Raw genomic sequence first — 22,256 nt, 5'->3', positions numbered from 1 at the left:
CGGATCTAATTTACAAGGAGCAGGGCTCCTACTTTTATACACCATTTTCTTTGTCTTTTCAGGCCAGGGGGGCCTCGGCATAATTCCTTTCAGCCTCTGAGCACTTGTTGGGTGTACTCTGGCTGTTGCTTTCAGTGTGAGGGCGGGCACATCAGACGCTCCACAGGGAGGCGGAGCCAGCATTATGGGGACGGGGGCAGCCAGGAGTACCTTGATGACAGTGCTTCGCCCTTCCTGGGCCAGGTGCAGGCTGAGTCATCAGTCGCTCCCCAGGGGGGCGGAGCCAGCATTGTGGTGGCAGAGCACAGCCTGATTAAGAGTCCAGGGGCACTCCTACCTCCCACTAAGGTGTAATCCTTGCATTCACCACCTGTCATCCCCCAGCCCTGTCACTCAAACATCCCAGTCAGTCAGATACACATCCAAGCAGAGGCGGGCTGAAATGGTTAGGCAAGCAAATTCTAACTTTCTAAAAGTAGCATTTGCAAACACAGGTTATTAAAATAAACTTTACTAAAAGAAGTACTTTATTATCCTGAGTTCAGGCATACTAAACTTGACTTTCTACCAAGTTCCCTGAGCCTGCTGGGATTATAGGGTGTAATAATTCCAGCAGCCCATCTTGGCCTAAAAGAACAGGTAGCCTTACAATAGTGAAACATGAAATTGGCTGTAATTCACTATTAGGACATGCCACACACATCAGGGCTTGTCCTACCTTACACTTACAATGCACCCTGCCCTTTGGCCTACCATAGGGGTGACTAATATGATGTTAAGGGAAGGTTTAGAGGCTGGCAAGTGTGTGCACTTGCCCAGCCAGCATGACAGTACCAGACTGCACGCAGGTTCTGCAATGGCAGACCCTAGACACATTTTAAGGCTGCTTCTGTGGGTGGCGCAACCAGCGCTGCAGGCCCACTAGCAGTATTGGCATTCACAAGCCCTGGCACTCCTGGTGCACTTTACTGGGGACTGACAGTAAATCCAATGAACCAATCAGGTATACCAATCACAGTTATACTTTTCATAGGGAGTACTTGCACTGCGGCACGGGTTGGCCGTGGCGCAGTGCCCTGAGCGGTGGACACCAGCAAAAACATCTGAGGCACATCAGCAAAAAGTGGAAGGGAAACTCACGCCAAGGTGCCAGGTCTAACACATCGGATTTATGTGACTGGCCCTCGCCTGATTCGTATGGGCTATGCTGTGGATGGGTTGTGTAAGCGTGGATGCGGTTTACTTGGTACTTTCCTCCACATAAATTGGGAGTGTCCGGAAGTGGTAGTCTTTTGGAATCGAGTGCATGCTGTGATGAAGGAAGTCACGGGTGTCGCGCTGTTACCTGAAGCCAGGCCTTGTTTGCTGAATGTTTGGGGACCAACTGATTATGATGTGGCGCAGACTCAGTGGGCGACCCTTGGGAATATGGTAGCCAAGAGAGATATTGCGCAGTTGTGGGGTTCCCAGAGACCGCCCACGGTCTCGGCATGGAAGGAGAACATGGACTGGTGTATGTTTTGAGAGAAGACGGTGTATGTGGCGCGTGGCAGACCTAAGAAGGGGGGGGAAATCTGGGGCCAATGGAACTCCTACCGGGGTGATATATGTACGCCTCCCCTCACTGATATTCCGATGTTCCTCTTTCCCCCTGACCCGACATTCCTAGTGTTGTTTACGCCTCAATGCGTTGTGACTCTGATTTCCCCTCTCCCCCCCCTCGCATTGATGATTTGTATTAAATTGTAATGCATTTTCCTTCCTCCCTGAACGCATATCCAGCTGTATTGCTATTATTGCCTTGTTTTGTTTATGTTTTATTAATATTAAAAAGAGTTATCAAAAAATAAAAAAATATGCAACAATCATTATATTGGAAGTACTTTAATAGCAAAGGTAAACAAACTTGAAAAGATGGCCATCTAATTTCCATTGTCAGACACTAAAGTTATGGCACAGAGAAAGCAAGTCATATGAGTAAAATCAGCAACAAATGAAACAAAGCAGACCCCCCAGGCACCTGGCGAAGTTGGCAGCTGGGAGACAGCTGGTTAGTGCAGATCGTGAACGTTCACGGGGACTCCACTCTGACATATAAGGAAAAGACATGATACAACAACTGGAGATGAACAGAACAGCACATATGTTGGGGGTGTTGCCAACCCAGAGTACAAAGTCTCAGTTGTAAAACAGATTTTTTTATTTTCATTTAGCTTCTGTCAAAGAGCAACAATGTTGTTCTCAGTATCTGTAACTGAGGGGCATCAGCACGTTGCAGCTACAACACCATACAGGACACAAATACAGAGCAGCAACTCTGCTGCCGAAGAAGAAACAAACAAACCAGTCCCTGCCAAGGCAATGCAATCAATGGGTTTGTGCTCTTCGTACGAGAAGGATGTAGCAATCAATGGTGTCACCAGATGGCAGGGTATTGGGAACTGCTTTGAGGAGTCTAAAGGACATCAAAGAGAGCAGGAAGCAGGAGTAAAATCTGACCTTCCTGCCTGCTGTTCATGGGACATGAGATCTTGCTTGTCCTAGGAGGACAGAACGATCAACAGTGATGCACCGGAAATAGACAGGAAAGGAAAGCAAGCTGAAGAGTAGTCAAAGGAGAATAGGTTCAGAGCTCTCCAGCTAGTCATACTTCAAGCATTCGGTACAGATGTTTAGCATCCTTCATGGTTCGGTTCTCCTATATATATCATTTAATAATAACTTTCCTAGGCGCTGCAGGACTTACTTACCCACTCTGCATTCCTGCTGTGAGGGGAACGGCTTGCGCACTTGTATCCTGCACGCCGTGAGGGGAACGGCTTTCTTCTTCTTCTTTTGGGCATAATTCCGCCACGAGGGCAGGGACCACAATCCCCAGGTGCCCCGGCGGCCACGGCGCACGAGCGACGCCATTGGAGCGCCCGGAGGCGTTTGAAAGCTGAGGAACGCCTCCCGCATCGTGGGACACGCGCGGGCGGCGCCGGGAGAAGCCCGGGACAAAGGCGGGGCCGTCGGCGGCCAAAGGAGGTCGGGGCGGGCCCTCTCCCTTGGCGGCATCTTCAGAGAATGTACTGTTTGGAACTGGTGCTGAGGCACATTCTGTGTTAACCCCTTAATATACGTAGTCATCAAACTTGCTGTTACTGTCCTTAGTGGTTAGGCTCAATGGTTAGAGCGGCAGACCCTGATGCAGAGTTCTGGCGAGGGACCAGGGTTCGATTCCCGCCTCGGCGAGATCTCTGGCTCAATTTCCTCGGACCTGTTAATTATCGCCTCAGTGCCTATTCTAATCACGGGCCCCACGCTGCAACTCTGGGCAATAGCTTGCTTAGCCTGCACACTGGCCCCAACAGCGCTAAGGATGCCTGGCTTCACCCTGGGGGTGCCCAGGAGTGGACACTTCATAGGGAAAGCCAGGAGGGGTTCCACAGCGGTATGAGTATCAGCGCCAGGAAGCTGAATAGGCGACACCGCAAGGTGACCGTCTGGTGACAGTGCGCTCTATAAGTACCATGACATTTACATTTACATTTACATGTCCTTACCACTGGATTTCCTTAAATTGTTGAGGTTATTGTTATAGCTTGGTCATGTCTATGTTAACTATGAGTAAAAGAATAGGTACAGCGGGAACTCTGGACGACTTCATTACTAGAGCAGAACTCGTTGTGGCACGCGAAATTGAATTCGTGCAGAGAAGACCATCATTGGACCCTTCCAAACTTCCAACGTACATGGTAAATAGGGCCCAGCTGTCATCGGAAAATGTATTACCACCACCGACCGCTGTAAGTCAAATTGATAATGACATGAATTTATTAGCCCATCCCATCTCTCCTAATCATTCAGTTATAGAAAATCCTATGGAGAGCCCAGGAATCTCGAGCAGACTACGGACACAAAAGATTCCAGGGTCTATGCCGCAATCCAATGGGGGGAAATGTGCTAATCAAACAAGAGAGAAGAAAACCTATCAGAGGAAGCGGAAAACGTGTACCAAAGGGGAGGGATGTAATTCTAATGAAAAAGAAGTAGAAATCATAGGTCTTACCTCTAGATCTATGGGTACTCAAACTGAAGGCACTGATTTCAATGAATCTGTAAAGGATAGAGGAATAATAGATGGTCTTGAGCATACGGTGGCAGACAATATTAAAACAACCTTAACTTCTATTCACAACCAAATTAGTGAATCAATGGATAGTAAACTTAGGGAGTTAAGTATTGACATTTCCCAATTGAATGCCGCTGTTTCTTACCTAGGGAAGAGCATAGGTGAGGGACAAGGCTTAGTTGCAGAAGGGGCAGCTCTATTAACTGAACTAAAAACCTCACTAGAGAAGACTAAGGAGCATACTGATGTAGAAACACTAGTGGGTAATGGTGTAGAAGTTGGGGGAAGGAGTCCAGATAGAATTTGTTCCAGAAACAAAAAGAGAAACCTGGTCCTTCCTCGACAAGTATGAGGGCTCTCACATCGCCAGCCATAGGCAAGGCAATAATGGGGTCCGAACATAAACCTCGTACTGACACACAATATAGTCCCAAAGGGACAGATCTGGTTCCTAATACGGATGCTCTGAATCTCCTCCCTGCCTCATGTCCATATGTTCTAGTGTTAGTAGGGGTTCCGGTGCTAAAAAGAGAACAGAAGGAATCCTGGATCAACTTAAAGAACAAAGTTATGGATTGGCTATTCAAATATAAAAAATTTAACAAGAGGAAAGCCAACGAAATTATAATGGCACGAAGGGTAGGGTGGGTGGGAAACTCCCCAAAAGATATACAAGGAGATTGCATAGTTGTTAATTTCAGAAATCCACATTTGGTCCGATCACTGTTGAGCGCACACAAGGAAAATGCTACAAACCACTCAAACATCCATGCACTTCCCTTAGGCTACTTCTATAAAAATCAACGCAACAATTTGGCACTTATACATAACAGTCCATTCCCGGTGGTAACTTCTAATAGATTCCAAAAATTATCTCAGTTAGAAGCGGTGGATTGACTGCATTTAACAACTATGCAGACAAATCCCACTAGGGTGAATGGGAAAATAGATGAAGGGCTTAAAACTATTATCTGTGGCAAGAATGATGAAGAGGTAGCGTCCCCAATGGATACGGTACCGATCCCAAATGACATTATCTTAACACGTGCTAATTTACATAATAATACACACTTAAACATTATTTCATGGAACATTGCCGGATTGAAGAAAAATACAAGAGACCCGGGGTGGAATGAATACACAGAAAAATTTTATATATGTTTACTGTAGGAAACCTGGGCAACCAAGAATGTTCATCGAGTGGTGTATAAAAGCTTTTTTAATGCAGCTATCCTGTCTAAGAGAGGTAGGCCGTCTGGAGGCTTAGTCATTTGCACAAAAGTCTCCATTAACGGAAGTATAAAACAGATAGAGACGGACTCCCTGATATTCTTGATATAAAAATAACGACACATGATAATAGAGATTTGTACGTTTATAATGTCTATAACCGACCAGGCCCAGCGTCAAAGGAGTCATTTGTACTTGTCCAATTGGACCAAGTTTTAAATAAAATTCAAACAGGTACAGGTACAATCATAGGAGGGGATTTTAACTGTGATTATGAGCCAATAAAGGGGCTAGATTCCGTCTATGAGGATGAAGATTTGGCAAAAGAGATTCCTCAATTATTAAGTACAAAACAGGTCCCGTGTACTTCACTAGCACTTCAAATAATGAGTATGATTATCCCTTCTGATATATCGATGGTTCCCACCTTTTATAGGAACAACACATATAGCAATATAGACTATATAGCACTATCTCTCGACCTATGGCAAAACGCAATCGACTCCAAGGTGGAGATAAGATTAGAAAGTGACCATCGGCCAATTGAATTAGTATCCAGTGTATCGGATGCTAAATGTCCTTCTCTAGCAAACGCTGACAATGTAATTGTGACTAACAATCGTCACGCAGTTAAATGGGCTCATACACTGGACAATGGCACAAAACTGGCAAACATATATAAAATATTTGCGAACACCACAAAACTGGCAAACATAAATAAAATATTTGCCAACACCTTTTCTATATACGGAAACACCAAAGCTGTAATCAACGGGGGCTCATTCCTAGAATCACACAAAGTATTTACTAGGGAGACAGTCCCCTTGGTAACAAAGACAGTTAAAGTAGATACAGCAAAAAGAATACAAAAGACCATGGGGAATCCTTGGTATGACAAAACATGTAGCAGTGCCAAAACTGAACTAATAAATTTAATTAAAAATAAGAACAATAGTCTCAAGGTTAGGGAAGCACGACAAAGATACAAGAAAGTTCTTGGAAATGGTAAAATGGTTTGGGACGAAGCGATATGGCCTGACATGTTGACTGCAGCATAGAGCAAGGACTCTTCTGCATTTTTGAAAATAGTAGCCAACAGAAATGAGAAAGAGAAAGGCTCTAGAGAAGTTTTTTTTTTTTTTGGTTTTTATTTTTTTTTTGGTAAGACTTTATTGATAGTTGCCAGATCCACAACATTTAGATAGCAGTGCAAAAAGAATTAACTTATAAGCAGTCACAGTGACGTAATATAACACAGCTATTCAGCCGACAACCTTCCGGTCCGGCAGCAAACGTTTGGAGTGTGACATCAGGCAGTCAAAATACTTCAGCAAGTAGTACATTGTCTTATATATCTTTTTTTCTTAACCACATCGATGCTCGATGAGTTCCAGCCCTGTGCTGGAATATGCAAAAACCCATTATTCATGACGAGCTGGGCTCGTCATGAGCGTGCTGGGAGGCTACTGCATGACGAGCCCAGCTCGTCATGAGTGTGGAAGGGGTTAAACCATAGAAAGTACACAACTCAAACATTAGACTCCTGCTGAGAAGGATAGACATAGATTGTCAGATTAATCATCCCCAATGTCGTATCCCATGCCCAGTTACCTACGATGCAAACCCACCCCCGCCCCAGGAATGCTCTAACGGAACTAATACTCAAAAGCCCCTTATTCCCACTGGCCAACCGCCCTCCTCCCACAGGCCTAACCCTCCAGCTCTTCGTCATCGTCCGAGCTGTCGCCCTCATCCTCTGATAGTGGTTCGCACAGGTCCCCTCTATATTTATTCCACGCCATCCAAAGTGCATTCCATTTGCGTGGGTTAGCCCTCATTTTGTACACAGCACGTTCAAGCATCATCAGCCTGTCCATAGTCCTACACCACAAAGCCAACGTAGGTGTTTCGGCTACTCCCCACCTTTGCGCGATGTCGCGTTTGGCCACCATAGTTCCGATCGTGACCCATTGCTGTTTCCGACGTGTCAGATCCGTCCCCTCCCATATGTGCAGAAGACACAAACGAGGGTCTGGGGTTAGTGATGTGTCAAGGGCCTGGGAAATGGTGCGCATGACCTGCTGCCAGTAGGGCGAGATATTCGGACAGTCCCAGAGCGTGTGTAGCAAGGTACCTTCCTCCCCACACCCTCTAAGGCAAAACGGGGTCTCCGCCCTGTGCATTTTGTGCAGTGCGGTCCTGGTGTAGTAGACCCTATGCAGTACTTTAAGCTGTATCAACCTGAACCGGGCTGATACACCCGCCTCTCGTGGCGACGCTAGGGCGGTATTCCAGTCAGTCTCATCCAGGGAGCCTAATTCAGATTCCCACCTCTCCTTCAGTCGCTGCAGGGGATCGGGTAAATTGTTCAATAACTTACGGTATGTGAGTGATGTTGCGCGTGTTAGCATGTAGTCTGTGAGAAGTCTGTCCTCCAGAGGCGAGGACTCCGGGACTATAGATCCCGGCTCAATGACCGCCATAAGTGCATGACGTATTTGTATATATCTGTAAGTTTCAGTAGGGCTCAGTGCATACTGTTGTTGCAGGTGTTGGAAAGGGATCATGCCAGTAGAAGTCCAAAGGTCTCCCACCGTCGAGATGCCAATAGTGTCCCATTGGGTAAAGCCCTTACTTGACCTGAGGCAACCAAGTTGTTTAGTGTCCCACAGTGGAGTGAGTTTGGTTATGACGCCCTTCCACTTAAGCCGTGCCAGTGCCCTGTGCCATATGACGACTGTGTGCTTAGTCGGACCAAGTAGTGTCTTCACGAGGCTAGGTGTGTAAAGCGGGGCCAGTAAGCTGTGTGTTCCCAGTTGTGTTCTGTCTGAGAAGTACGCCGGGTCATCCTGAGGGGCATGTATCCAAGAATTAATAACTTTGAGCTGTGACGCCCAGTAGTAGAGCTCCACATTCGGTAAGGCAATACCCCCATCGTACCACCCACGGTTGAGTTTGACATGTGCTATTCTGGGCGGACGTTCGCCCCATAGCAATTCGGTCACCAAAGCTGTCACTTTCCGGAAATATGATGGCGGGATCAGGACTGGGGTGTTTTCCATTACATACAGGAAGCGCGGCAGCGCCATCATTTTGAACAGCGCCGCGCGCCCCAGCAGTGTGAGGGGCAAGGTCTTCCAGTGTCGTACATCCGCTCGTAGACGGTTAAGGGGTGGCGTTAAGTTGAGGTCGTGGAACGCATTAGCGTCACCAGTGACCTGGATGCCCAAGTACTTAAATGAGGTATGGGCTACAACCAGCGGGCAGTTACTAGGGAGGAGCGGTGCCGGGCCTTTCAGTATATAAACCACTGACTTCGTCCAGTTGATCAGGTATCCGGAGTGCAGGCCGTGCGCATCACAAATCGCCAATAAATGAGGAATGCCCATTTCTGGTTGTGACAGATAAACCAGCATATCGTCGGCATACAGGGATATCCTGTCCTCCCAAGCGCCACCCCACGTCAGCCCTTTCAGTAGTGGAGTAGTCCTAATGACTGTAGCCAACGGCTCCAACACCAGGGCGAACAGTAAGGGGGACAGCGGGCACCCCTGACGCGTCCCTCTGGCCAAGGGGATCTCTCGCGAGATGTGGCCGTTGGCCGCCACGTGCGCCACCGGCTCTGTGTACAGCAGTCTGATCCATGAGATAAATTTGGGGCCAAAGCCCATACGAGCCAGAACCGCGAATAAGTACTGCCATTCCACCATGTCAAAGGCCATTCTGGCATCCAACGAGAGAATGGCCGCCGGTTCCGACAGCAAGTGGGCTCGCGCCAGCACCCCATGCACACGCTGGAGATTGAGTGCCGTGCTTCTGTGCGGCATGAAACCCGACTGATCCGGATGGATCAGATCGTGCAAGTGCGGGGTCAGCCTGGTTGCGAGTAACTTCGCCAGTATTTTGGCTTCCACATTGAGCAGTGAGATTGGGCGATAGGACGCGCAGTCCGTGGGCGATTTACCCGGTTTCGGGATAGTTACTATGGTCGCTATCCGCTGATCCCGGGGCAGAATCCCCGCTTCCCGGCACTCCTCAAACATGGCCATCAGCGGTGAGCACAAGGTGCTCGATGCCGCTTGGAACCACTCAGCTGGAATGCCATTAGGGCCAAGTGCCTTACCCGTGCATAGTGCATTAATCGCCGTTCCGAGCTCGTCCTCGGACAGGTCTGCCTCTAGTTCAGCCACCGCCTCTGGCGTTAAAGTGGTGACCGGCACGGTCCGCAGCGTTGCCGTCGCCGCCTCAGCGGTAACCACTGCGAGTGGGGTGTAGACCGACTGATAGTGGTCGGCCAGGATCTCAACAATTTCGGAGGGGCGAGTATGATACGACCCCTCCGGATCCTGCAATTGTAGAATATGTCTGCTACCCACACTTTTTTTATCAAGCCAAGCCAGCAGCTTGCTGGCTTTGTCTCCCACATCATAGATTCTTTGCGCGGTCGATGTAATGTTTTCTACTGTCCGTCCCCTGAGGAGATCGTCATGTAGTCGTTGGCTGAGGTGGAGTGAGTGACGTGTATCGTCCGACGGGTGCGCCATATGGGCCTCGTTAGCTCGCTCCAGTTGAAGCTCCAGAGCTAGCAGTTCGGATTGTTGCTCGCGTTTGTGTCGCGTTATCGCTGCAATTGCTTGACCCCGAAACACTGTTTTGTATGCTTCCCATAAGGTCGTGGGGGAGGGCACTGATTAGTTTAATAGATGTATTACAAAAAATGTACGCAAGGTACCTTTTAAATCAAATTAATGAATGGATTGAGGATGGAGATGTACTCACTAAATTTCAAGCAGGATTTAGAACTACAATCAGTACAATAGACCAAGTATTTAGGTTTTGTTGTATGTGCTGGAAATATGTCAACCTAAGGAAGGGCCATTTATATGTGGCATTTGTAGATTTAAGGGCCGCATTTGATCTCATCCCCAGGCATTTGTTGTGGAAGGCGCTTGATAGACAGGGACTACCAAATAATATCCTTGAGCAACTAAAAAGATTACATCATAATAATTTTCCCAAAGTGAGGTGGGGCCCAGGAGGCGAACTGACTAGTTCTATCCCTATAGAAAGGGGAGTTCGTCAAGGCTGCGTACTGGCGCCAACACTATTTTCCCTGTTTGTCAATGATATCCCATCCGTTTTAAGCAAATGTAAAAATGATTCACCAAAGCTTGGGGGTGAGGTTGTTCCGGCTCTATTGTTTGCGGATGATACTATTTTAATTTCCCAAACTGCCAAAGGCCTACAATGTTTGCTTAACACTTTTCACTCATACTGTAGCAAAAAAGGCCTTGAGATAAACACCAGCAAGACAAAATATATGGCAATAAACCCTCATAATTCCTTTAAGGGAAACTTGGTCCTAGCTAACCAAAAATTGGAATATGTACAAAATTTTAGTTACCTGGGCGTCTCACTCGACTCTAAGATGCAGTGGAAATCGCAAATTGAGAAAAGCAAACTGCTGCTAACACAGAATAGTCGCCCAATATTAAAAAGGCATGGGGAAAGCGGGAATAAAGCAGTGCTACCAGCACTTGAGGTGTTCCCGGCCAAAGCACAAGCAGCGGCCTTATATGGAGCCGAGCTGTGGGGCCCAACCTGCAAAAAGACATTTGAGGTGAAAGAGAACACTTTTTATAGAGCTCTATTAAAAATACCTGTGCGCACTCCTACAATTCCTTTGATGCTGGATCTTAATATGAGGCGCACAGATCATTATGCACTACTCAGGCCTTTAATGTTCTGGGTCGGGATATGGACCACACCAGAGCTCCTTCACTATAGAGCAGCCTTAGTGGAGGTACAAAATATGGATGCTTCTAACTGTATTTTATGGTTTAAACACATTAGAGGATGGTTAGAGAGGGTTGGTTTATCACACTTCTGGGAAAACCCTACTGCACGGACTCCTCGTTCGAAAAGGATTTTAAAAGTTACTTTTTGGGCATATATGAATGAGCACAGAACCAATGACATTTCATATGGTTCGCTAACTAAAGAATTTCTTATGTTCAAAGCAGACCTATCCTTGGAAAAATGCTTTATTCCTACAAAACCACCAGGACCCTGCGCTCCTCTCAGGGTAACCTGGCCACGGTTCAAAGAGTTAGGAAGGCCCGAACTGGAGGGCGGCGTTTTTCGGTCACCGCTGCAACCTGTGGAACTCCCTGCCATTTAGTCTTCGATCCAAACCGACCTACCTGAAGACACACCTGTTCCCACAAGATCCATAATATCATCTGCCACCCTCCTAGTCCCCCTCAGATCTCCTCTGCACACCAGCGCTGGGACGCTCCCGGGCAGCCATGCGCTTTACAAATCCTTTTTCATTTCATTCATTTCATTTCATTCAGACCCCAACTTTGGATCCTTTTTGAATGAAGTCAAACCACCTTTAGCTAAAACATTATACTTAAAATTTAGATATGGCATACTGATGCTGAAAAGCTGCTTAGCAAGGTGGAGTAAAAACGATGATGATAAATGCATTATGTGTAGTGATAACTCGAGGGAGGATATCACTCATGTTTTGTTTTTTTGTCCAGCCGTATATCTTTCACTGCATTTACAGGTAATATCAAATCTGTCTTGGCTCCCCATTTTCAAAGTAGGACTTTCACTATATGCGACTATTGCCCTTAGGGAAAAAACATTTTATTTTCTTGTTTCATTACATTTGCTTTAGTAAAAGCCACTAAAAGCAGTTTCTTGTAACTGGAAGTTTAAATGTAATTATTCACTGCAAGGCTGAGATGTTCTTTTTTTATTTCCTCATTTGTGGCCTCTGTGGCTGTGATCGCTTGCATTTCTATAGTGGTTCTTTTACTTTTGGTCATGCTAGAACATGTTATTCTGTTATAAGTAGTTGAATACTAAAAGGTGTAGTTTTTGGACTATGTGGTAATCTCTTTTTTCTCCTCAAATGAGTATTAATTGTGAGGTAAATTCTCATATTAGTATATTTTGGGAACTGGTAAATCTGAACTACTTCTATATTTACTGAGTTTGTTTCAATAGAAAATAAATATTCTGACACAATATTAATGATTGGCATTGAGAAATGAAACAAAACCAGAGAAAAGGCAGACAAAACAAAAAGAAGAAATGATGGTGATCCAGAATGTTTAGAAAATCAGGACTAGCAAATAACCTTTGAAACCAAACAAAATTGTGAAGTGGTTTTCAAAAAATAACCCAGACAAAAACATTGGTGTGATTCAAAACAATAAACTTTGCTTGGCATTGGGTCTACATCATTTTACTGCATGAATATCATTAAAATCATATTTGTGTAACTTTTAATATATGAAATTTCCTTTAAAAGTACACTTAATGGGGGGCGTGGCCAAGATGGCGGCTTGGTAAGACGTGTCCCGCGGAGGCTCCCCAGGCCCGATCCCCCACCAGGGACAGTAGCGGACCACAGCCTTGACTGAGCCGGCCACAGCGAGCAGACAGACACCCGGCAGTCCTCTGCAGCCGGGGAGCCGCAGACTGGACCTCGATCCCGAGTGCGGCGCCGAGAGGCAGTGAAACCTGGCCGCCGCCGAAAGGCGCGAACGGCCCCATCCCGCACCCCGGCACCTGGAGGCCCGGCGGGGCCGCTCCACAGCATCGCGGGAACGGGGAAGGCGAAATCAGGACCCCCGGTGACATTCGCGGGGTCCGGACAGCGAAGCTCCGAGCGAGGCGTCCCAGGGTCTGGCGGAGAGGAGGGCGGTGCCAGGCTCCCGGCCCCCAGATCTACGCAAGGCCCCGGCGTGGGCCTGGTGGTGGAAGGCACGGCCGGAGCACGTAAGCGGCCGGCGGCAACAAGGAGCGAGGCCCAGGAGGCGACCGAGAGCACGAGCGACCCCAGCACCGGAGGTAGGGAGTGCGGACCCCCCCCCCCCTGCGAGGCAGCGAGAATCCACGGGGCCCGGGGGCAGGGGCGAAGAGAGAACAGTGCGCAGACCGGGGGCAGCGGCTGCGGACCTCCCCCTCCCCCCCTCCCGGCGAGAGCAGCGCCGCGGCGCACACATAGAGGCACGGACATCCATCGGACCCATATGAAGAGGGGGCCGTGACTCAGAGACACAGGAGGCCCAGAAACTACGGCGAGACTAGGCCCCTGGAACTGCTAGTGAGGGCGGTGGACCCCGAGCAGCGCAGCACGGGGCGGGAGCCGGTGGGGGACCAGGCGGTGTCTGTGGGAGCCGGGGAGCGCAATCCAGCAGCATCCAACTGCGGCCCTACGGACAGTGAGGTACCGGGCCAGCCAGCCCTCGGTGCTGAGGGAGGCCCCGGCGTGGGCCCGGTGGAGGGTGCGCGGCCCTGCTGCGCCACGGGCCGGTGAAGCCGGTCGGCGCCCACAGGGGAGAGGTGAGAGGTGCTCAGGAGGAGGCCAGCGACTCACAGAGACACACACGAGGCGGCGGCACAACTGCGCCTTGGGGACGGCCCGTGGGGGCGGCAGGCCCTAGGAGGTGGTGATCCGAGCAGGCGGACTGTGGCCCAGAGTTACCAAGCGGGCATCAGGCCCTTCATCGCGAGCTGGGAGAAGCAGCAGTATAGAGGACTTGGGGATCGGCCCCAGGGACAAGCTATCGGCCCCTCTGGTTTACGGCCGGAGCACACAGGGACCCCCTGCGGACGTACCTGGAGCATCGGCCGGGCTGAGGCCTGCGGTTGGGTTCACCATGGCGAACCGCAAGGGGAACCGCAACATCTCGGAGATGCTGGGCAAGGGACCCCCCAAGCCTGACAAAAGCCCGGACAAGCCAGCGCCAACGCCCCCCCCTAAGGGGAAAGTTATCCCAGTTGGCGAGACACCAGCCACCAAGGAGTTTATGGAAACCCTCTTCGCCTCCCTGAAAGAAGATATCCAAACCTTCCGGCAAGAAATGACCGGGGAGCACAAGGAACTCCGACGGGACGTCGACGAACTGGGGGAGAGAGTAGCGGCCAATGAGCTCTCGGGCCAGGCACGTAGCGAGGAAATAGAACTCCTTCGGCAGGAGATCGTCCGCCTTCATGACCAGCAAATGGATCTCCAGACCCATGCGGAGGACCTGGAGAACCGCTCCAGGCGCAATAACATCCGAGTCCGGAATGTGCCGCTTAAGGCGGAGGGGGACGACATGGCGGGATACCTGCAATCGCTCTTCCGAATGGTGCTGGGGGAAGGAGAGGACTTCGCGGTCCGTATTGACAGAGCCCACCGAGTGGGCCCGGCCCGCCGGACCCAGGGCCCCCCGCCGGACATTCTGGCCTTTCTGCCGGACTACCCTTTAAAGGAGCGCATCTTGAGGGAGGCTCGTCACAAGCAACCCCTCCGCTTCCAGGACCACAATGTGGAACTTTTTCAAGACCTGGCTGCGTCCACCCTACAAAAGCGGAGGGAGTTTAGGGTTGCCACAACTTTCCTGCGTAAAGAGGGGGTCCCGTATTCCTGGGGACACCCGTTTCGCCTGGTCTTTAGGTGGAATGGCGCCCTCCACCAGCTGCGTTCCCTACGAGACACATGCACGGTGCTAGGCATCCCCCACGAGGACCCGCTCCAGGACGACATGGCGGACCGGCAGTCCTCCGGGGCCGGGACAGGCTCCCCCGGGACGTCGAGGGACGGATGGCGGACAGTGCGGCGGGACAGACAGCGGAAGAAGCCTCTCAGGCCCGATCCAGACACGGTGGCCCTGGAACAGGCTGCAGCAATCCATGAAGTATCCAAGGACACAGGCGCAGCCTCCTAAGTGGATCCTGGTGAAGGTCGACATCAGCTAAGTTTTGGCTCCTGGTTGGGGGGGGTCGGGGGGCCATGAGCCGCCACTGCCACACACCCACTCATTGACTCATCTACCACAGGCCTAGACTGTCTCATGATTGGCCTGGGACTACGTTCACCAGTTGGGGGGGGAGGGATGAGGGGGAATGTTGGGGGGGGAGTTGGGGCTTGGGAGGATGGGAGGGGGGGAGCTCGGTGTGTTCACTATCGATTGGCATCTGGTACCAGAGGTTGGGCTGGCTGGAGGATTGGGTCACGGCGGGAGGGACGCACGCATACTTATGGCTGCTGACAGCATAAGTATCCTCTCACTCAATGTCAAGGGACTCAATAACCCCATCAAAAGAAGGGCAGTCATCTCTTTCCTTGAGCGTTCTGGGGCTGAAATATGTCTGTTACAGGAAACGCATCTGTTGGCGAAAGATTGGCACCGTATGAAAGCTAGGGCCTTCCCCCACCAATTCTACTCCGCGACCAGCGAAAAGAAAGCGGGTGTAGCTATACTAGTGGCCAGACACTTCAAAGGGCGGGTTGGGAGTGGGGTGGCTGAAATCAAGGGCAGGCTCCTGGCACACACGATACACGTAGGTACCTCTTCCTTCACGTTAGGCTCCATTTATGCACCCAACGCCAAACAGGAGGTTTTCCTGAAAGGTGCGCTGTCTGAAGCGCTTTCGGGCGATATGAGGCTGGTACTGGTGGGAGGGGACTTGAACCTGGTCATGGATAATGAGAAGGATAGGTCCGGGAAGAGGTTTGGGGACTCCGGAGCGCTGTCGGTGACAGGGAAGCAGTGGCTAGGGGACAGGGGGCTGATTGACATCTGGCGGGACAAACATCACACTGCCCCGGGATACACCTTTTACTCTCATGTGCACCACACATATGCTAGAATAGACCACTTCCTGGGTTCGACTGACATAATACCCATGGTTCGGGACATTGACATTACACCGGCGGCACTTTCAGACCACGACGCGGTGACCCTTCAACTAACCGTCCCGCGCACTCCTCCACGTAGGGGCAAGTGGCGACTCAGGGAAAGTTTACTGGCCCGCAAGGGAGTTGTGCAGCAACTGTCCCAAAGCATCACCACTTATTTGGACCAGAACGACACAGGAGAGGTAACCCAGGCGACACTATGGGGGGCACTCAAGGCGGTTATTAGGGGCGAAATCATAGCGATCGCCGCGGCAGAAAATAAGGAGCGAAAAGATCGGAGACGGGACCTGGAGACGCAGGTGTTAGAACTGGAGCGGGTTCACAGCCGGACGGGAGCCCCCCGGATTTGGCGCAAGCTGAAAGCGGTTAGGGCGCAACTGGCGAGTCTAGACCTAGATAGGGCGGAATACGCGGCGCTCCGCCTCCGCCACACGTACTACGTGGGGGGAGACAAGACGGGCCGCCTGCTGGCTAGCAAACTCAAGGCCAAAACCGTCCGCTCCCAGATACCTGTGATACGCGGAGACGATGGCGGCGAGGTCCGAGAGGATGACGGCATAGCGGAGGCATTCCGGACTTTCTATGAGCAGCTATATGCCGCCGATCGGACCGTGGGGGAGGAGGCGGGGAAGACCTACCTGGAGTCCATGGAGGTCACCGCCCTTAATGACGTGAACTCCGCCGCGCTAGATGCTCCCTTCCGCCTGGAAGAGGTCATAGCGGCCATTGCCCGTCTTAAACCCCTGAAGGCTCCGGGCCCGGACGGCTTCTCCTCGGGCTTTTATAAAACCTTCTGCCCCCTCCTGGCGCCAGTCCTTACAAAGCTATTCAACTCATTCGAGGGCCAGGGCTCAATCCCGAGGGGGATGTTGGAGGCTGAGGTCGTGGTCCTTCCGAAACCGGGCAAAGACCCCTCACGCTGTGCTGCAAATAGGCCGATTTCGCTCCTCAACGTGGACCTTAAGCTCTTCACGGGCATCCTGGCCTCCCGGCTGGGCCCGTGCCTGCCAGGCGTTATCGACCCTGACCAAGCGGGCTTCGTCCCCTCCAGGCAATGCGCGGATAACACAAAGCGCATCATGCATGTCATAGACAAAGCGTACGCCAACGCCTCGGACGCAGCACTGCTCTCGGTGGACGCCGAGAAGGCGTTCGACAGGGTGGATTGGGGGTTCCTGGAACAGACGCTGGCCAAATTCGGAGTGGGTCCGCGATTCCGCTCCTGGGTGGCGGGATGCTACACGTCCCCGAAGGCGACCATCAAAGTCAACGGGGTCAGCTCTAAGCCATTCGACATCCAGAGGGGCACGCGGCAGGGCTGCCCACTCTCGCCGCTCCTGTTCGCCCTTTATATCGAGCCATTTGCCCAGCGGGTTCGGGACAACCGTGCCATAACCGGGATCAGGTTTGGAGGAGTGGAGCAAACCATCAGCCTCTACGCGGACGACATTCTGGTGGCGGTGGATAACCCTCGGGTCTCTCTGCCGGCCTTCCTCTCGGAAATGACCGCGTTTGGGGCAGTGTCGGGCTTCAAAATGAATATCCAGAAGTCCGTCGTCCTGCCGCTCGGTAGCAACACCCGACCGGCTAACAGGGCTTCGTTGCACATAGGAGGGCTGGAGGTCAGCACCACCGTGCAGTACCTGGGGATAGACCTGACGCCGTCAACCGTTCAAACGGTCGACCTTAACTACACCAGGCTGCTGTCGCGAGTTCAGGGGGACATTGCGAGGTGGAAGCAACAGCCGCTTTCGTGGCTGGGCCGGGTGGCGGCCAGAAAAATGTCCCTGTTGCCTAAGATCCTTTATGTATTCCAGACCATCCCGGTCACTCCCCCACTGGGGATGCTGAAGAAACTACAGGATGCCCTGCATCACTATATATGGGCGAATAAAAGGTCCAGACTGCGGCGCGACCTGGCCACGAGGACGACAGCGGAGGGGGGTCTGGGGGTTCCGGACCTCAAACGCTACTTCCACGCGGCTCAGCTTAGATTCCTACTGGAGTGGTCCCGACCGACTTCGGAGAAACACTGGTTGTTCCAGGACAGAGCCATGGCAGGCCTGCCCCTCTGGAAGGTTCCCTATTTGGCGCGCCCAGACAGACCACAGTACCTCAAAAGATCCCCTATCACCAGGACCCTTTTGCAAGTGTGGGATGCTACCGCGGTCCCTAAGGGCCTGACGACCTTTCCCTCCCCCATGACGCCTCTGCTGGACAATCCGGCGTTCCCCCCTGGTTGCTCCCCGAGCTCATTCCCACAATGGCGACAATCCGAATGTCGCTCCGCGGGCCACCTCTTCGACACGGAGGGCTTCGTGACATGGGACGCCGTGACAGCACACTACTCATTGGATAAGCCACTCCGCTACCAGTACTTCCAGCTTAGGCACTGGCTAACGCACGCCGACGTGGCGCCTTTGGTTGGACGCCCCCTCACCCCCTATGAGCGTTGGATTGTGACCAAGACATCGGACACAAGGTCTATCACAGAGCTGTATCAGATGCTGTCCCCACCCCCCCCTTCGGAGAAATCTGCTGGGCAGAGGCGCTGGGAGAGGGAACTGGGACGCGCTCTTTCAGCTAAAGAATGGCGAGCCATATACCACCGTGCTCATCACACGGCCAGGAATACCGCTAGCAGGGAGGCGGCGGTCAAGATCGCCTACTACTGGCACTTGACCCCTGAGCGTCTGCATCAGGGGAATCCGAGCAAAGACCCTAAATGTTGGAGAGGGTGCGGGCACACGGGGACCATGCTACACATCTTGTGGGACTGTACCGAGGTACAGGAATATTGGACAGCGGTACTCAAGGACATAGACACTCACTTTGACACCGACATTCCACGATTCCCAGCGTATGCTGTTCTCGGACTGCCGAACGACCTGACGTTCCCCCTCAAGTCCATGAGGGGAAAACAGATGGGACTGGCAATGGGGGCAGCGACGCAGCACATCTTATCACTCTGGGGGTCCACCAGGCAGCCCACACACACGGGGTGGTTACATCGGTTATGGTACATCATGGGGATGGAGAGGATACAGGCCTCGCTTACTCAGTCCTCCGACACCTTCAGGGCAACATGGCAACCACTTATCTCTCTACTCTCCCAAGAATTCACGGAGCTCACCTGCCCGAGGTATCTCCGGGTCCTGAAATTGGCGGAGGGGTTTAGAGATGAAAAGACCAGAGCGGAACATAAAGTCTAGCCTCTACACAGTACAACCGACCTTAGGCGCTACAGGGAACACACCGGGCGGGAGGAGGGAGGTTGGGGGGGTTGGTGAGGGGGTGGGATACCGTTGGGGTTGGGCGGGAGGGAGGGCATGTTGGGGAGTTGGTGGAAAAGAGTTCGGATGGCCGCAGGGGGGCATGTCCCTCCGCCAAGCAAGCATACTCGGGCGCCCGGACTTGCCTCACTTTATGGACACTCAGAGGGGTGCGCTGCTGGGTCGGGGACGGGCGCCTAGACATAGCTTTTTGTTTCTTCATATACTGTATGTATAACATTGCTTTGTGGAACTCAATAAAAATATATTTGATCAAAAAAAAAAGTACACTTAATAATCCCTGCTCCGTCTCATTTGAAATTATCTAAAATCATCATCTACACTGCACTTTTCAAACTTCAATTTAAAATTATGCTCTTTGCCAAAAGCATGCCGGCTTAAAATATAATAATATAGCAAGTTCATTTGATCTGTTTAAGGATTTTAATTAGTTTTCTAATTACTTTTCAGGTATTTCATCCAAGTTTCCAAATCATGCCTTCCACTATCAATAACGAAAATCTCGCAAAACATACAACCATTTTCTACACATTCCTCTACCTGCTAATTTGCATTTTTGTTAGTATTGAGATATAACCAGCAACAATTTAGTAAACAATGATTTTATATCTTTTGTAAAGTTTATAAATGATAGCGGTTTCAATAATGACAGTTCTCAGCTCAGAACTGAAAGTAGAGGAATTAGTATATTTATTATATATTTTTCTTTCCCATGTGTCCTCTGATGTCTAGCAACACATGCTTTCACATTGAAGCCGGTCTCACACGCTGTGCAATAATTAAGACTTCTCATTTGTTTGTACGTTCTGGTGAATTCTAAGACTTTCTCAATTAGGAAAGCTTTTGCACAATCTGAGCATTGATTAAGGATTCTTGCATGAGTGTCTTTTACGGTGCATGTTAAGACATGCTTTTCTACTGAACCCTTTCCCACATTCTGTGCACTGATAAGGAGTCTCTCCTGTCTGCCTTCTAAGGTGACTAGCAAGAGTAGAAGATTGACTGAACCCTGCCCCACATTCAGTGCACTTATAGGGTTTCTCACCTGTATGTGTTCTCTGGTGCTTAGTAAAGCTTCCTTTGTTAGGAAAGCTAGCCACACATTCAGTGCAGTGATAAGGGTTGTCACCTGTATGCACTCTCTGGTGTTCAGTAAGAATGTTTTTCCTACTACACCTTTTACCACATTCGGAGCACTCATAAGGTTTTTCACCTGTGTGTGTTCTCAGGTGACTATTAAGAGAATCTTTCCGATTGAACCCTTTCCCACATTCTGTGCATTGATAAGGAGACAGTCCTGTATGAGTTATAAGGTGGCTAGCTAAGACATGTGAGCTACGGAAGTGTGCTCCACATTCAGAACACTGATAAGGTTTCTCGCCTGTGTGTATTCTCTGGTGAATAGTAAAATTCCTTTTTTTATTAAAACCTCTGTCACATTCAGTGCACTGATAAAGCTTCTCACCTGTATGTAGTCTCTGGTGTTTCTTAAGGCTTCCTTTGTCAGAAAAGCTAGCCTCACATTCAGTGCAGTGATAAGGTTTCTCACCAGTATGTACTCTCTGGTGAATAGTAAGATTACTTTTATTATTAAAACTTTTGCCACATTCAGTACACTGATAAGGGTTCTCACCTGTGTGTGCTCTTTGGTGATGAACAAGACTATCTTTATAACGAAAATGAACCCCACACTCAGTGCATTGATAAGGTTTCTCACCTGTGTGTATTCTCTGGTGAATAATAAGACTTCTTTTTGCCCTGAACTTTTTCCCACATTCGGAGCACTGATAAGGTTTATCCCCTGTATGTGATCGATCGTGTCGAATAAGATATTCGTTCTTACTGAACTGTTTACCACATTCAATGCATTTATAAGGTTTCTCGCCTGTGTGTGCTCGCTCGTGAATTGTAAGATTATCTTGCTTATTGAAAACTTTCTCACATTCTGAGCACTGATAACGTTTCTTGCCCGAGTGTGATTTCTGGTGAAGAGTAAGATTTCTTTTCACTTTGAAACTTTTCCCATGTTCGGAATATAGATAAGGTTTCTCACCAGTTTGCACTGTCTGGTGGATAGGTTTCTTATCTGTATCAGTCCCTTGGTAGATGGTAAGAGATTGCATGCTGTCCCACATTCAGTACATTAATCAGGTTTCCCACCTGTATGTCTTCTATTATGCTTTGTAGGATTTTCTTCCTGTTGCAAGGTACTGGTAACTGATGAGAGTTTTCTTTTGAGAGGGCTCTCTGGTGAATGGCACGGCTTTCAAATTAACCCCCCTCACCTAATCTGTACATTGATAATGTTCATGCTCTGTTTCTAACTGAAGATCGCCAATGTTTCGCACCTGTAAATTTTTCTGTTTGAAAGAAGTATTTTCCACATTCAGTGCACTGATAAAGTTTCTTTCCAGTTTGGAATGTGTTCTCAGGTGTTTAGTATCAAGTCCTTCCTCGATGAAGTTCTTCTTACACTTGCAGCATTGGTAGGATAGTCAGTGTGAGTTCACAGATGCCTGTCACACTTTCACTTTCTTTGAAGCTATTTTCACATTCAGTGCATTGATAACGTTTTTCAGCAATACGGCTTCTTTTGTTGACAAAAATTCCTTCTCCCTGAGTGAAGCTTTTCAATATTTTTTTTAATTAAACTCATCTTAGATTTGATATACATTTGTGAGATATTTGTCAATAACAATCTTTTCTATTTGGTCCATGCTTTAACAATTTTCTCTGGTTTTCCTTTGTCTGTATGGTCTGTAAGGTGCGGTACTTTATTGATTACGTGTCACAGAGAATTGATAATGTCCCATTTTCCATTAATTAATCGGTCGGCAGTGCTATCCAATTAAACTCAACAGAATTTCAGTTGCTGTGTTTCATGCATTCATTACCTATTAAAATAAAGAGA

This window comes from Lissotriton helveticus, chromosome 7 (assembly GCF_964261635.1).
Source record: "Lissotriton helveticus chromosome 7, aLisHel1.1, whole genome shotgun sequence".
Taxonomy (NCBI): Eukaryota; Metazoa; Chordata; class Amphibia; order Caudata; family Salamandridae; genus Lissotriton; species Lissotriton helveticus.
The sequence above is the reverse complement of the archived record's forward strand: the minus strand, read 5'-3'. Positions refer to the sequence as shown.